Source organism: Triticum dicoccoides, chromosome 5A (genome assembly GCF_002162155.2).
Source record: "Triticum dicoccoides isolate Atlit2015 ecotype Zavitan chromosome 5A, WEW_v2.0, whole genome shotgun sequence".
Classification (NCBI taxonomy): Eukaryota; Viridiplantae; Streptophyta; class Magnoliopsida; order Poales; family Poaceae; genus Triticum; species Triticum dicoccoides.
Genome location: NC_041388.1, coordinates 117,132,478 through 117,146,435, shown reverse-complemented (window position 1 = coordinate 117,146,435; position 13,958 = coordinate 117,132,478).

Below are 13,958 nucleotides of genomic sequence, written 5' to 3'. Positions count from 1 at the left end.
GCCGTCTCTGATAGTACCAAGGACCCCAAGTCTGACGACGACAAGACAGGGAAGGGAAAGAAGAGCGGCAGCACCAAAGGGCAGCAGCATAACCCGACGGGTCATGGAAACAGCGGTAAGCATAAAGCGGATAACAGTTTAGATTTTGTGGCTAATACCAACGCGCAGGATAATGGCTAGTGTCGTAAGGGTAAACCGCCCCCGCGTGGTGGAGGAGAAAGTCCCAATCCGGAGCGCCTGTCTCAACTGTTGAACCAGCCATGCCCAAAGCACGGGTTATGGGACAAGCCGGCCATGCACCTCTAGAAGTATTGTTATATTACGCGGGAGTTCAAAAATTCAGATTTTTTTCGGTATGATCATGGACCGGGAGGTGGTTCAGGCCCCGGGTCTCATGGGCCAGGTTACGGTGGAGGCAGTTCCGATTCAGGTTTTCATGGTAATCAGAGCGGACAGGGCAATCAAGGCAATCACGGCAACCAAGGTGGTTATAATCATTAGGGGAGTCAGCAGCAACAGCAGCAGTTAGGTTACCAGAGCAACCCGAAGCAGTTGAATAGTGGGCAGAACCATGTCTTCACCACAAGCCTATGCAAGCGCGATCAGAAGCTTCATAAAAGGCAGTGAACTCCATTGAACCGGCGATGCCCCGTTACTTATGCTGGTCTGAACAGCCCATTGTGTGGAGTCAAGAGGATCATCCACCTCAGGTTGATAATCCGGGTCATCTGGCATTGGTGGTGGCACCTCAGGTTGGAGGATATAAGTTCACCAAAGTACTCATGGATGGAGGGAGTAGTATCAACATCATTTATTATGAAACCTTCCATCACATGGGGTCAACAGATAAAAATCTTAAACCGTCAAACACCGTTTTTCATGGTGTGGTGCCTGGTAAATCGGCGTATCCTGGTAAGATAGCTATGGAGGTGGCTTTTGGAGAGGAGCATGACTCGAGAGGAGAAACATTGACTTTTGAAGTAGTAAAGATCAAGAGCCCATATCATGCCCCGTTTGGACGGCCGGCTTATGCCAAGTTCATGGCAAGGCCCTATTATGTTTATCTACAGCTCAAGATGCCGGGCTGTAAGGGCACCATCACAGTACATGGGAGCCGCGAGATTGCTTTAGAATGTGAAGAAGGTGATGCGGCATATGCTGAGTCGGTTTGTGCGGCAGAGGGGTTGAAGTTCTACAAAGACAATGTTGATCCGGCGGATATGACTTCTTTGAAGAAACCAACTATAGAGCATGATCCGGCCTTGAAGTTTAAATCGGCCGATGAAACTAAGCTGGTTGATTTCATTCCTAGCGATTCATCCCAGCAGTTTAGCATCAGCGCTAACTTGGATCCGAAATAGGAAAGCGCGCTCATTGAGTTCATCCGTGAGAACCGGGACATCTTTGCATGGAAACCCTCCGACATGCCAGGTGTACCGAGGGAACTTGCTGAGCACACTCTTAATGTTGATCCCAAGTTTAAACCGGTCACGCAGTTTCTCCGCTGCTTCAATGAAGTAAGACGCAAGGCTATTGGTGAGGAGGTAGCCAGGCTCTTAGCGGCTGGGTTTATCGTCGAAGTATTTCATCCTGAGTGGTTGGCTAATCTGGTGCTGGTACTTAAGAAGAACGGCACTTGGAGTATGTGTGTGGATTACACAGATTTGAACAAGGCTTGTCTAGCAGATCTGTTTTCTCCCCCTCGTATTGATCAGATCATTGATGCTACGGCGGGTTGTCAGTGTTTGAGCTTTCTGGATGCATACTCTGGTTACCATTAGATTAAAATGGCAGTTAAGGACCAGGAGAAGACAACTTTTATAACTCCCTTTGGAGCCTTCTTCTATGTGTCTATGCCTTTTGGGCTCAAGAGTGCCCAGGCGACTTATCAGTGTTGTGTGCAGAATTGTCTTCATAATCAGATCGGCTGCAATGTGCATGCTTATGTGGATGATATTTTGGTGAAATCCAGAAAGGAGACATTGATAGATGACTTGAAGGAGACCTTTGATAACCTCTGGGTTTATAAAATGATGCTTAATCTGGCCAAGTGTGTTTTTGGTGTACCAGCAGGCAAACTCTTGGGCTTTTCTAGTGTCTAACAGGGGTATTGAAGCTAATCCGGAGAAAATCAAGGCTATAACTTCTTTGGCTAAACCAAAGTGTATCAATGATGTTCAACGCTTGGCAGGCCGGATTGTAGCCTTGAGCCGGTTTATCAGTCGCCTTGGGGAGAAGGCAATCCTTTATATCAGATGCTGAAGAAGATGGATGACTTCATCTGGAGTGACGCCACCAATGAAACGTTTGAGGACTTAAAGCGGCAGCTTGTCGAGCCACCGGTCCTTGTTGCTCCCGTTGATAAAGAGCCCTTGTTGTTATATGTGGCTACAAATGCCCGGGCTGTTAGCGTGGCTATTGTAGTGGAGCGCAAGGAGGTCGGAAAGGAGTATCCGGTTCAACGGCCGGTTTATTATATCAGTGAAGTACTTATTGAGTCCAAACAGAGGTACCCACATTGGCAGAAGCTGGTGTACGGAGTTTTCATGGCGAGCCGGAAGCTGAAGCAATATTTCCAGGGCCATCCCATCACTGCGGTCGGTTCTGCTCCTTTGGGGGATATAATCCAGAACAGGGAAGCATCTGGTCGGGTTGCCAAGTGGGCTATTGAGCTTGGGCCTCATGGGTTAAAATATATGCCCCGGACGGCGATCAAATCTCAGGAACTTGTGGACTTCATCAATGACTGGACAGAATTACAGGCGCCAGAAGAGAAGTCAGATCATACTTATTGGACTATTCATTTCTATGGCTCCAGGCAATTGGAGGGCTCGGGGGCTGGAGTCGTGCTAACTTCCCCATGAGGTGATAAGTTTTGTTATGTTCTCCGTTTAATGTTCCCTTGCACTAACAATGCAGCTGAATATGAGGCTTTATTCCACGGTCTTCGGATGGCTAAGGAGATGATGTTGAGCTGGGTTAAGTGCTTCGGTGACTCGGACCTAGTGGCTCAACAAGTGTCTGGTACTTGGGATTCCAAGGATCCGCTCATGGCAGCATATCATCGAGAGGTGGATATTGTTGCAAGTTACTTCAAAGGCTATCAAGTTGATCATGTGGACCGGCGGAAGAATGAAGCGGTGGACGCTTTAAGCCGTTTGGGTTCCCAGCGTAAACCAGTTCCACCCAACGTCTTTCTGGATGTGCTGCATAATCCATCGGTTAAACACCCCACAGAGGAGGATCTGGCTGTTCCAGATCCGGAGGCTCAGTTGGTGGCAGTGCTTCATATCATCCCAGATTGGACGGTCCCATATTTGATATGAACCGGGGCGAGTTACCGAAAGATGAAACCTTGGCCAGGCAGATAATCCGGCGGTCCAAGTCCATGACTATTATCAATGGAGAATTACATCATTGCAGTGTGACAGGGGTGTTTCAGCATTGCGTGTCTCCTGGAGAAGGCCGCGAGATTCTGGGTGAGATCCATGAAGGGGATTGTGGTCATCACGCAGGTTCAAAGTCCCTGGTGGCTAAAGCCTTTCGTCATGGCTTCTATTGGCTGACGGCTCATGCTGATGCGGAGGACTTGGTGAAAAAGTGCGACGGTTGTCAGAAATTTTCACGAAGAGCAAATGTTCCGGCCCAGGAATTGACGATGATTCCTGTCACTTGGCCGTTTGCAACTTGGGGGCTGGATATGGTTGGGCCCTTTAAGAGATCTAAGGACAAGAAGACCCACCTTTTGGTGGCGGTTGATAAGTTCACTAAGTGGGTGGAAGCAGAGCCAGTCAATAAGTGTGATGCAGCTACGGTGGTTCAATTCATCAAGAAGGTGATTTTCCGGTTTGGATTTCCACACAGCATTACAACTGATAATGGTACCAATCTGTCCAAAGGTTCTGTCCAAAGGTGCTATGAAAGAGTTCTGTCAACGTGAGCATATCCGACTTAAAGTCTCATCAGTGGCTCACCCCAATCTAATGGTCAAGCAGAGAGAGCCAATCAAGAGATCTTGAGAGGTATCAAGCCCTGGCTTATGGTTCCTTTGCAACGGACACCGGTTGTTGGGTGGAGGAGTTACGTTCTGTGTTATGGAGCATCAATACCACACCCAACAGATCTACGGGTTACACACCTTTTTTCATGGTTTACGGAGCAGAGGCGGTTCTCCCTAGTGACATCCGTCATGACTCGCTTCGTGTGGCGGCTTATGTCGAAGCTGATAATGAGAAGGCACGATAGGAAGCACTTGACCTATTAGATGAGGAGCATGACATTGCAGCAGCCCGTTCGGCGGTTTATCAATAAGATATGCGTCGTTATCACGGCCGCTGGGTTAGAACCAGAACTTTTCAAGAAGGCGGTCTGGTGCTCTGACTCATGCAGGATCAGACTGATATGCACAAGTTATCCCCGCCTTGGGAAGGGCCCTTTGTGGTCAGCAAGAATATGCATAACGGGTCATACTACCTTATAGATGTTCGAGAGCACAAAGACTCACGTAAATCGGAGGAGGAGACCCACCGGCCGTGGAATATCGCTCATCTTCGGCCTTATTATACTTGAGCCACAGGCTCTGCTTATGTACATAGTTATGACAATGTACATATTATGATCAATATAATAAACCGGAGCCTTAGCTAAAGCGGGGTATCTGTTGTTTTTCTTACATCATGTGTGGTTACATGGGGGCTTCTGTTCATAAAGCGGAGTCCGGTTTACCCCTTGATTCAGCTTATAAAGCCTTATATAAAAATCACTTAGGGGCTTGGTCGTATTCGAACCATAGCTACACCTCTTGATCGGCGCAAGGCCACCAGGAAATTCACCTGGGGGCTTGGTCGTATTCAAACCATAGCTACACCTCTTGATCGGTGCAAGGCCACCAGGAAAATCACTTGGGGGCTTTGTCGTATTCGAACCATAGCTACACTTCTTGATCGGCTCAAGGCCAAAGAAATTACTTAGGGGCCAAAGAGAGTGTTGCAAAAGCACAACTCAAACATAGGCACCCACTGAGCACAACTCAAAATATTGCTTAGGGATTCTTTGCTTCATAATGAACAAAAAATCTACACTTGTAATAGACTATCAAGCCACGGCTTAGAATCCTGGTGTATTCACCTAAAACCCCCAGTCCTGCCTTTTTAAGTAAGCCACTCCGTCCAGGTAAACCTGGTATGACCCGCCAAACTTTTGACAAGTCAATCCCATAGACCTTGAACTTGTCAAAGTTAAAACGATTATTAGTTAAAGATTGAGGTCCATCTTAAAAGGCTTTGTAAAATGGTTTAACTAAGCGGCCTAGCAGCCCATGAAAAGCCTTGATTTGGGGCCTCGCAGGCTGTTAAAATCCTCGACTACAAGTTTTTATTTGCTTTTATTTGCCAAGTTTTTTTCTCTTTTTATGGGATTTATAATATTTTTTGATAGACCGGTGTTTATTAACCCGGCTTGACTTTCAGCTACCGAAGTTGTCAGTACATAATCAATTATGATCCGGAAGTTTATTAACCCAGTCCGGTTTTGACTATAAGTCTCCCGTATTCTATATGGTTAATCCGGCGTTGATCACAACCCGGTACGGTTTTATCATAAACCGACACAATATGGAAGGAGTTATCAGTAATCATGATTGGGGTTATCGCCCATACTGCAAAAAGTCGGTAAACCAATGAGGTGATTCAGTATCACAGGTATCATTTATTTTCATATTTGATTATCTTCTTACAGCCTTGGTTATAAACCCTGGCTATATGTCTGGGCATCATGACCCATCTGGCGGTAAACCGCTAGGACACTTTCAAACTTCATGTATGCAGGAAAAGTGGGATAAATTGCTATGGATTATAAACATAATATATCTTCAGCATGGCGGATTAACAGTGTCAGGCAACATAAATATGCGCGATGGCATAGCAGACCAAAAGTTTGAACTAGCCTATTACAAGGCGCTTTAATGCCCAAAAGAATAATTGTTTTCAGCAAGTGTAGCGGAACGCAGATGGTTAAACCGACCTCTGGATCATGATTCGTCACTAGGTTGACCTGACGGCTGTGGATCGTCTTGCACCGGATCATCCTCCTCCTCTCTACCAAGTGGCTGGAAGTCAATGGTTGCCAAATCGATCCTAGTTAGGGCTTGGAATACAGCTTCATCACTTATAAGTGTGGACGGTTCAACGTCAGGGGCATAGGTGTGCTTACGGATTGGTGGGATGAGATTTTGAGCCTCAGGAGTTGGCGTAGCACCCCTTTGTTGTTGACGTCATAACTCGCCTGATAGTATGAAAGGTTAGCTTCTTCAGCCAATTGGCAGGCCAGTGGATGCATCTCCCTGGTTATCACTTGGAGAGCATCATTGTCAAACTCTGATTCGTCCTCCTTTAAGCTCGGAAAGCCCTTACCCACATCCACCAGATCAAGATCAGGCACCCATGCTTTCGCCCGGGTTAGTGCAGTCAGAGCACCCGCCCTTGCAGCTGATCTTTTGAGTTCTTCAACCGAGGGAAGCAGCACTGACAACCTTTCTAAAGTTTCTTTGATCAAGGTTCGGGGCGGCTTGTTATGAGAAGCAGTGCATATGACCCGTTGCGCGCCGGTATATAACTACTCTATAAGAGTATAGGCAGCCTTCACACTACAAAAAAATACACTTCCGTGATGATACGTGTTTGTCACAGTAGGTCGCATTTTTTGTCATGCATGTACATCCATCACAAATTTATGACAGAATCAAGGTAGTCATACCTGTGCTTTCGTAGAAGTGGTCCATGACATTACCAAAATTATCATCACGGAAGTGTCCATCTCCATGACGATAAATCGCGCGTCACAAAAGTGCTTTCGTCAAGGGTGACCGACACGTGGCATCCACCATAACGGAACGCCGTTAAGCTATCGAGTTGGGTTTTGGATCCGATAACCCGTTAACAGCCCCGACCAATGGGAAATTTCCACGTGTAAAATTCTTATTGGCCGGACGAAACACGTGTCAACTCGTCAGTGGGTCAGATAGGGGCCTATGATATGTCGACACGTTCCACGGCCCACCACTGGCCCATTTAGCTTACAAAGTCGGCCCGTTTGACTTGGTCAAAAGTTAACGGGCTGGCCCATGAAAAGCTTGTTAACAGTCTCTTCGCAAATAGCCCATTTTACGGCCCGTTAACTCATAACCCGTTAGGCCCTAAAGGAAATCGGCCCAACAACGTCATGTGGGCCGTCGAATACAACGAAAAGAGTGAAACAACAGCTAATTACAAGAGCCTCGCAGTGTGCAATATAGCTATGAGATCCTGTCGTTTGTTGGAATTTCACTTTCGTACGGTTGGCCTTGTTCTTTGAACAGTTCACCTACAAGAAGATAGATTTGTGTGGCACATGCATAAAGAGGACTTCAACATGTGATCTGATCACATATATATATATATAATGTACCTGATACTTCGGATTAGACCAGTGTTTAACAAGGCCCCTCCAGTCTTCATCCGATATATTTTCCACTGGAGATGTTTGGGAAAGTTCCCTGTTAGCCTTCCCTTCAAAGTGAGTTTTCCTCAAGTTATACCAATATTGTCGCAGAGCGGACTTGAAAACATGGGTGCAAGCTTGTCTGGTTGCATCATCTTGGCTATCCAACTTGAACCTCATATGTTGAAAATTATGGGAGTGTCATTATCAGCAACCTAGAAAGTATGGGACAGAGCAAGACGATATTACTAGTTTCCATACATAACCATACTTACAGATAAATGGTCGAGGAAGGTGTTGAACTGGGTTTCGTCTTTTTCATTCCTGTATTGAATCCATGTTGGGAGGATACGTACATGACACCTAATGGCAACCGCTGCCTCTGATACTAACTTGGCTAACTTTGTAGCATCACGTGGCCTTTTTGAACCTGCCTCAAAATGAATCTCCATTCTTCCTCCTCTAGATTTAGTTAACCTATCGAGCATTATCCTTGATGTTTGTTTCCTCTTGCGCCTAGGTGCTAGTCCAACAACGAACATAGCAAGTGTTAGTGTACATCAAACAGTGAGACTACATATAAAGAAGCATGCAACTGTAACTTGACTCCAGCAACTACCTTCTTGTTGTTGAAGCTCACAAGGTTCATCTGATATTTCCAACTTGCCTTGTGTCAAGAGAGCTTGGGAAGTAGTGTCAGGTGGCAAGAGAGCTCATGCAGCTGGTAGTACTGTGGTAGGTGTTGCAAGAACTAGGGCTGTCTCTGCTTGTTTGGTGGCAGCTATTTGTTTCTGTTTGGCTTTTTTGCAACTCGTGTAGCATGGGATGCCGTGTTTGTAGAATTTTACGCTGGACTTTGACCTTCTACTGCACCATCAGTACCAGCAGAATCTTCAGGATTCATCCACTTCTCATTCTCTGCCATTCTGTGTTTCTTCCTCTTTCTCTGTGCCATGTTAAGTCAAGCTGACAAGAAAAACGAATAACAATTTAGTTCTTCAGAACAAATTGATGCGTGATGCAGACAAACTGAACTTTGATGTCAGACAAACACATGATAGGAAGATGTAATATGTATGAAAAACAGGACGGAAGAGATAACCAGAACTATGATGTGTAAACTAAGAAGAAGACATTTCACCAAATTAGAAGCAATGCAATGGAAGGTAGACACCATATGAAAGATGCTACAAATATCGCCTTGCCAAGTTAACAGTGTCTCATCATAAATGGCATTTAAACAAATGTGAAGCAGTACAAGAAATAAATCATATGCAAGATGCAAACAACATCACACTACCATGTTAGAGGTCTCTCATCATTAGTGCCATTGCATATTCACAACATTGCATATTCACATCTTATGATGTGTAAACTAAGGAGAAGGCATTTCAACAAATTAGAAGCAATGAAAGCTAGACACCATATGAAAGATGCAACGAATATCACTCTACCAAGTTAAAACTGTCTCGTCATAAGTGCCATTTCAACAAATTAGTAGTACAAGCTAGAAAAGAATGTGAGATGTAACCTATATCACACTCCAAAGTCAAACGTGTCTTATGATAAGTGATTGTTGCAGGTTACACAACAATAGTAATTTGATGTAAGAACATGGTGTGATAGACATATATTGTATGTTCTAGAAACAGGAACACGTGTCTTATTCAAGTATAATGTGTAAAGTAAGCAGATGGAATTCAACAAAATTAGAAGCAATACAAGCTAGACATCACACATAACATGCAACCACATATAACAGTGCCAAGTTAGAGGGAGCACCGGTGATGTTGCACTAGGGGAGACGTGCTCATCATAAACACAGCTTTGTTGAGTGTATATGCATGTGTTGTCTTGGAAATCATCTTGGGGGTGTGGAGGAGTAGAAACTGTAGAGGCCCTCCGTTCGGAAGGAGCACCTTTATCCGCTGCCTTGCTAACTTCCTTCCGCTTTATTGACTTTGAATTGTCAAGTAAAACTGACAAGAAAAAGTAATAAAATTCTCTCTTCAGAACTCATTCATGCATGATACTGACAATCACTACTTTGATGTAAGGAAAACACATGATACCAGGAGGGAATATGTATGAAAAACAGGACGACATGGCATGTTCACAACTGTTTGTGTAAACTAAGCAGAAACCATTCCAGCAAATAAGAAGCAATGCAAGCTAGACACCACATGAAAGATGCAACCAATATGACTTTGCCAAGTTAAAAGCATCCCATCATAAATGGAATTTCAATAAATTAGAAGCAGTGCATGCCATAAATCATATGAAAGATGCAACTAATATCGCACTGCATATACTAAAGGTGTCTCGTCATGTTGATTGATGCGGGATACAAAAAACAATAGTTTTATGTAAGGACATGCTTTATAGACATATGTACTATGTACTAAATACAGGAAGGCATGTCACATTAACAGGTATAATGTATAAGCTAAGCAGACTAGCACATGCAATTTAACCAGATTGGAAGAATTACAATCTAGACACCATATGCAACATGCAACCACATATCACGCTGCCAAGTTAGAACAAGCACCTGCGATGCTGGTGTAGGGGAAATGATGTAATCAACTACAGAGCTATGTTCACTATCTTCATCTAGCATTTCTGTTTCTTGAGAATCATGTCGGGAGGTTGACGCTGCATTCTTTAAATGAGGAGTAGTCCCCTTGCCTGCCTGCCTCATCATAAGTGATTGATGAGGGATACACAAGAACATTAGTTTGATGTAAGAACATGGTTAATACACAGATGTACTATATGTACCAAAAACAGAAAGGCATGTCATATTCAAAGGTACAATGTGTAAGCTAAGCAGATGCAATTTAACCAAATTGGAAGCAATACAAGCTAGACATCCGGCTGGAGTGGTGAGCATGATCATCTAGGACCTGAGAGCCTGGTGGGAGGCGGGCTGCTTCGCCACCATCATAGCTTTTTAGTTGGCTTCCAGGTGATGCCTATCTTTGGTGGGCTTGTCACTGGCTCGGCCAGTGCCTTGACTAGCTATTTGTCTTCTGGTGCTCACGGGATGGTGGTTCATGTAAAAAAATATCTTTCCTTATCTTACCGACTTCAGCCTTTCGAATACAAGCTAGACACCATATGGAACATGCAACCACAAATGACACCACGAAGTTAAAGCAAGCACCTGGGATGGTGGTTCATTGTGAGCGAGGTCATCAACTCTAGAGCTACGTTTACCGTCTCCATCTGCTGACACTGCACCCTATATAGCGTTGTAACATGTCTTGCCTACCAGCATATGAAGCTGGAGCGACTTCTCTCTTTTCTTTTTGGCTTCTCTCATGGCAGCAGAGTCTGAAATACCCTTGCATAAAAACACAATAGTGAGAGTAAGGGTGAAGTGTGTGGAGAACTAGTGCACTGTAAAAGTAGCAGATAGCAGGTGGCTGAAAAATAAATGACAGGAGACATATGATAGCTCTACAACATTGCATGGAGAACAAAATTAGATTCTACTCCGTATGATTTTGTAATATATGAGCACATGAAATGAAGGTACTCCTCCAACACACCACCACATGTGGTCATATCTAAGATAATAGTCGACTAAAAATAAATAGGCCAGTCGATTTTTTTAATGAACCGTCCGATCTATAAGGAACGGGCAGATGGCCTTCGTCTACCTCCCGCTAGTCAGTGTTGACGATCTTTCTCGAACCGCCAGCGACCACCGGCCCAGACCCCTGCCTCCGCCGCCCCGCCCTCCCATCGACCACACACCACCTCCATGCTCGGTAGCGCCCCCAGGCCATCCCTTAAATCCCGGCCGACCTCTGGATCAGGCGCCAGTAGCTCTAGGCCGCACACGCCCCTAAGATAAACACCAACGCGCTGCTTCCCCGGCGTAATAGGCGTACTAGCGCCTGTTACGACGGGGAATGCTTCTGTTAATTGGGAATCAACTGGCCAGAAATTGAAATTCAGGGGGGCGACGGACCTCTAGCTAAGGTGAAATAGTATATGAGGAGAAACCTTGTGCATCATGAGTTACTAGGAACATCTAGTATCAAGAAGAAGCGGTCAACTAGTGTCTTCTGTGGGATGAATACCGTGCAAGCAGAGACATAAGATTTGCAAGAATAAGGGAAGAGGAGTACCTTTTCGGTTGCCGGTGTGGTCACCTCCACATGTCGCGCCGATTTTCTTCTTTTTACCGGGAAAACCGATGTTCTCTCCACATGTCACTCCGATTTTCTTCTTTTTACCGGGGAAACCGATGTTCAGGAGGGTGCAGGCTTGGACGAACCCATGGCCAAATTGTTGATTGTGTTGCCGTGGCCGTATGTCAGTGGAGGGGAAGAAGATCCGAGGCGGCGAAGGACGGCGTAGCAAGAACAGCTCCGGTGCGGTGGAGGGTGGCGAAGTTGGAGTGGCAGCGGTGAGGCGCAGGACGGCGTGGTTGAACTGGCTCGAGTACGAACGGCTCGGCCTCGGCTTCAACTACTAGCCGTGGAGGGCCTTGCGGTTGAGGTTGCAGTGGACGACGACGTCGGGGTATCGGCTCTGGCATGATGGAGGAGGGCGGCGGTTGATGGGTGGGATGGGGTGGCGGGCGGAGGATGCCGGGGTTTCGCGGCTAGTGGAGAGGTAGTTTTGGTGCCCACGGAGTATGAATGGGGAATCAGACGGGTGGGGGGGAACCATGTTTCGGTCTGGGACGTGCTTGTTTTTGGCTTTTTTGAACAGAAGATGCGACGCGCTTGTTTGAAATTTGGGGAAAGTACAAACTTTGCCCCCCTCTTAAATTTCGGACCTAGTGCGGGTCGGGGGTAGGATGGTAATCCCAGGTGTCCCAAATAGTGGGCGGGAGCGACTTCGGCCGCGCGCATGTGTGCTTAGGCGGCCATTGTGTATGAATGTTTTTCGGATGCAGTTGCATGGCGTCTAGATGAAGCTACAAACCTACCCCGGTTTAGACCTTTGGACATCGGACCGGTAGGGTTCACGGGTCAGAGTTATTAGAAAAGTAATTTCCTTGTACTACTAAACATTGGTCTCACGCGGTTTCGGGCGAGTAGAGGCTCTTTTGGCGCTTCGTTCGAAATTTTGAAACACAAGCATTCACGTTTAGAGTACTCATGAACTATGAGGATTGACCTAAATAGACAACGTTATATTTGACCTTGTATGTTTGAAAACCTCATTAAATTATCCGCTTCTTTTTGAAATTTTGACACTTGAAAATCCTATAACTACAATTATTTTGGAATGGAGGAGCTAAATTTGAATCTATTTTGTACACGATTACATATACTATTATGTACAAAATAAAAGCAAAGATTGGTGCCCCCATAATTTAGGTCTGGTTTACAAATGCCATGATATCAAATTCAAATAATTGAATGGACTTCATGTTGAATTCGAGTTTTTTAAACCACCTTAAGTTGAATTCAAATGTATGCTAGTTCATAGGTAGCTATTTATAATGTCCATTTTGTAACTTTCGTATGTATAATGTGCTTTACACACACAACATGAACTATACTCACGTCTATGTGCGATTGCTAAAGCGATGCATTGTCTGGAGTTCAAAATACTAACTATGTGGATCAATTGTGTCGAATAATAACATAGACATGCTCAAATTCGATAGAATCTAGATGTCTGATGGATCAATGACCGCTCCTTACGCGAATTGCAAATATCATGATCCCATCCTAATATTTGGATACAATTTATATCTTTAATCAATGTGTAGAGCAGTCTTTTACGTGTAGTTTCACTCTCCATCGGTGGTATCTCACACATGCTCACACACTCTCTCCCGAGGTGTCTTTCTCGCACACATGCTCTAGATATAACCCTCCCTCCCTCTCGTAACCATTTACAACTGTTTTCACTAACCTTTATCACAAGCACTCTTCTCTTGCAAACATACACACGCACAATCCTCATCACCCTTTCTATCTACATGGACCTGCCTATGTGTCTCATGTACACACATTATCTTTACGCCTGTCTCTCACGCATTGTCTCACACCTCTCTTCCTAATCGACGAGTATGATTCTAGCAGAGCATTCTATAGGATGCCCCTTAAATTTAGGTTGGATGAATTGTAATATCAGAGATAAAGGGGTTACCTTAGTCCGAGAACCTTGGGTTACAAATCCTAGCCGGCTTTGTTAGTGGACACAGAGTCCTTCACAATTCTGCTATCTTTGTCTTGTACGACTAGTCATCCATGGGTCTTCCTAAATGCGTCACGGGCCGACCAATGTGGCGCAGGACGGAACCGAATGAAGGGCCTCACCTCGACCCACCGGACCTCATGCGGTGACACACCCTCTGCCCCAACGTCTCATTATCTTATCACACCCACACATACCAACACAAACACCACACACACAGAAAATTTCTCCTGGTTCCTCTATTCCCCCCCCTTGCATATACACACTCAAGGGAATGGAATCTCTTGTCGTGACATCATACTCGTCTCTCT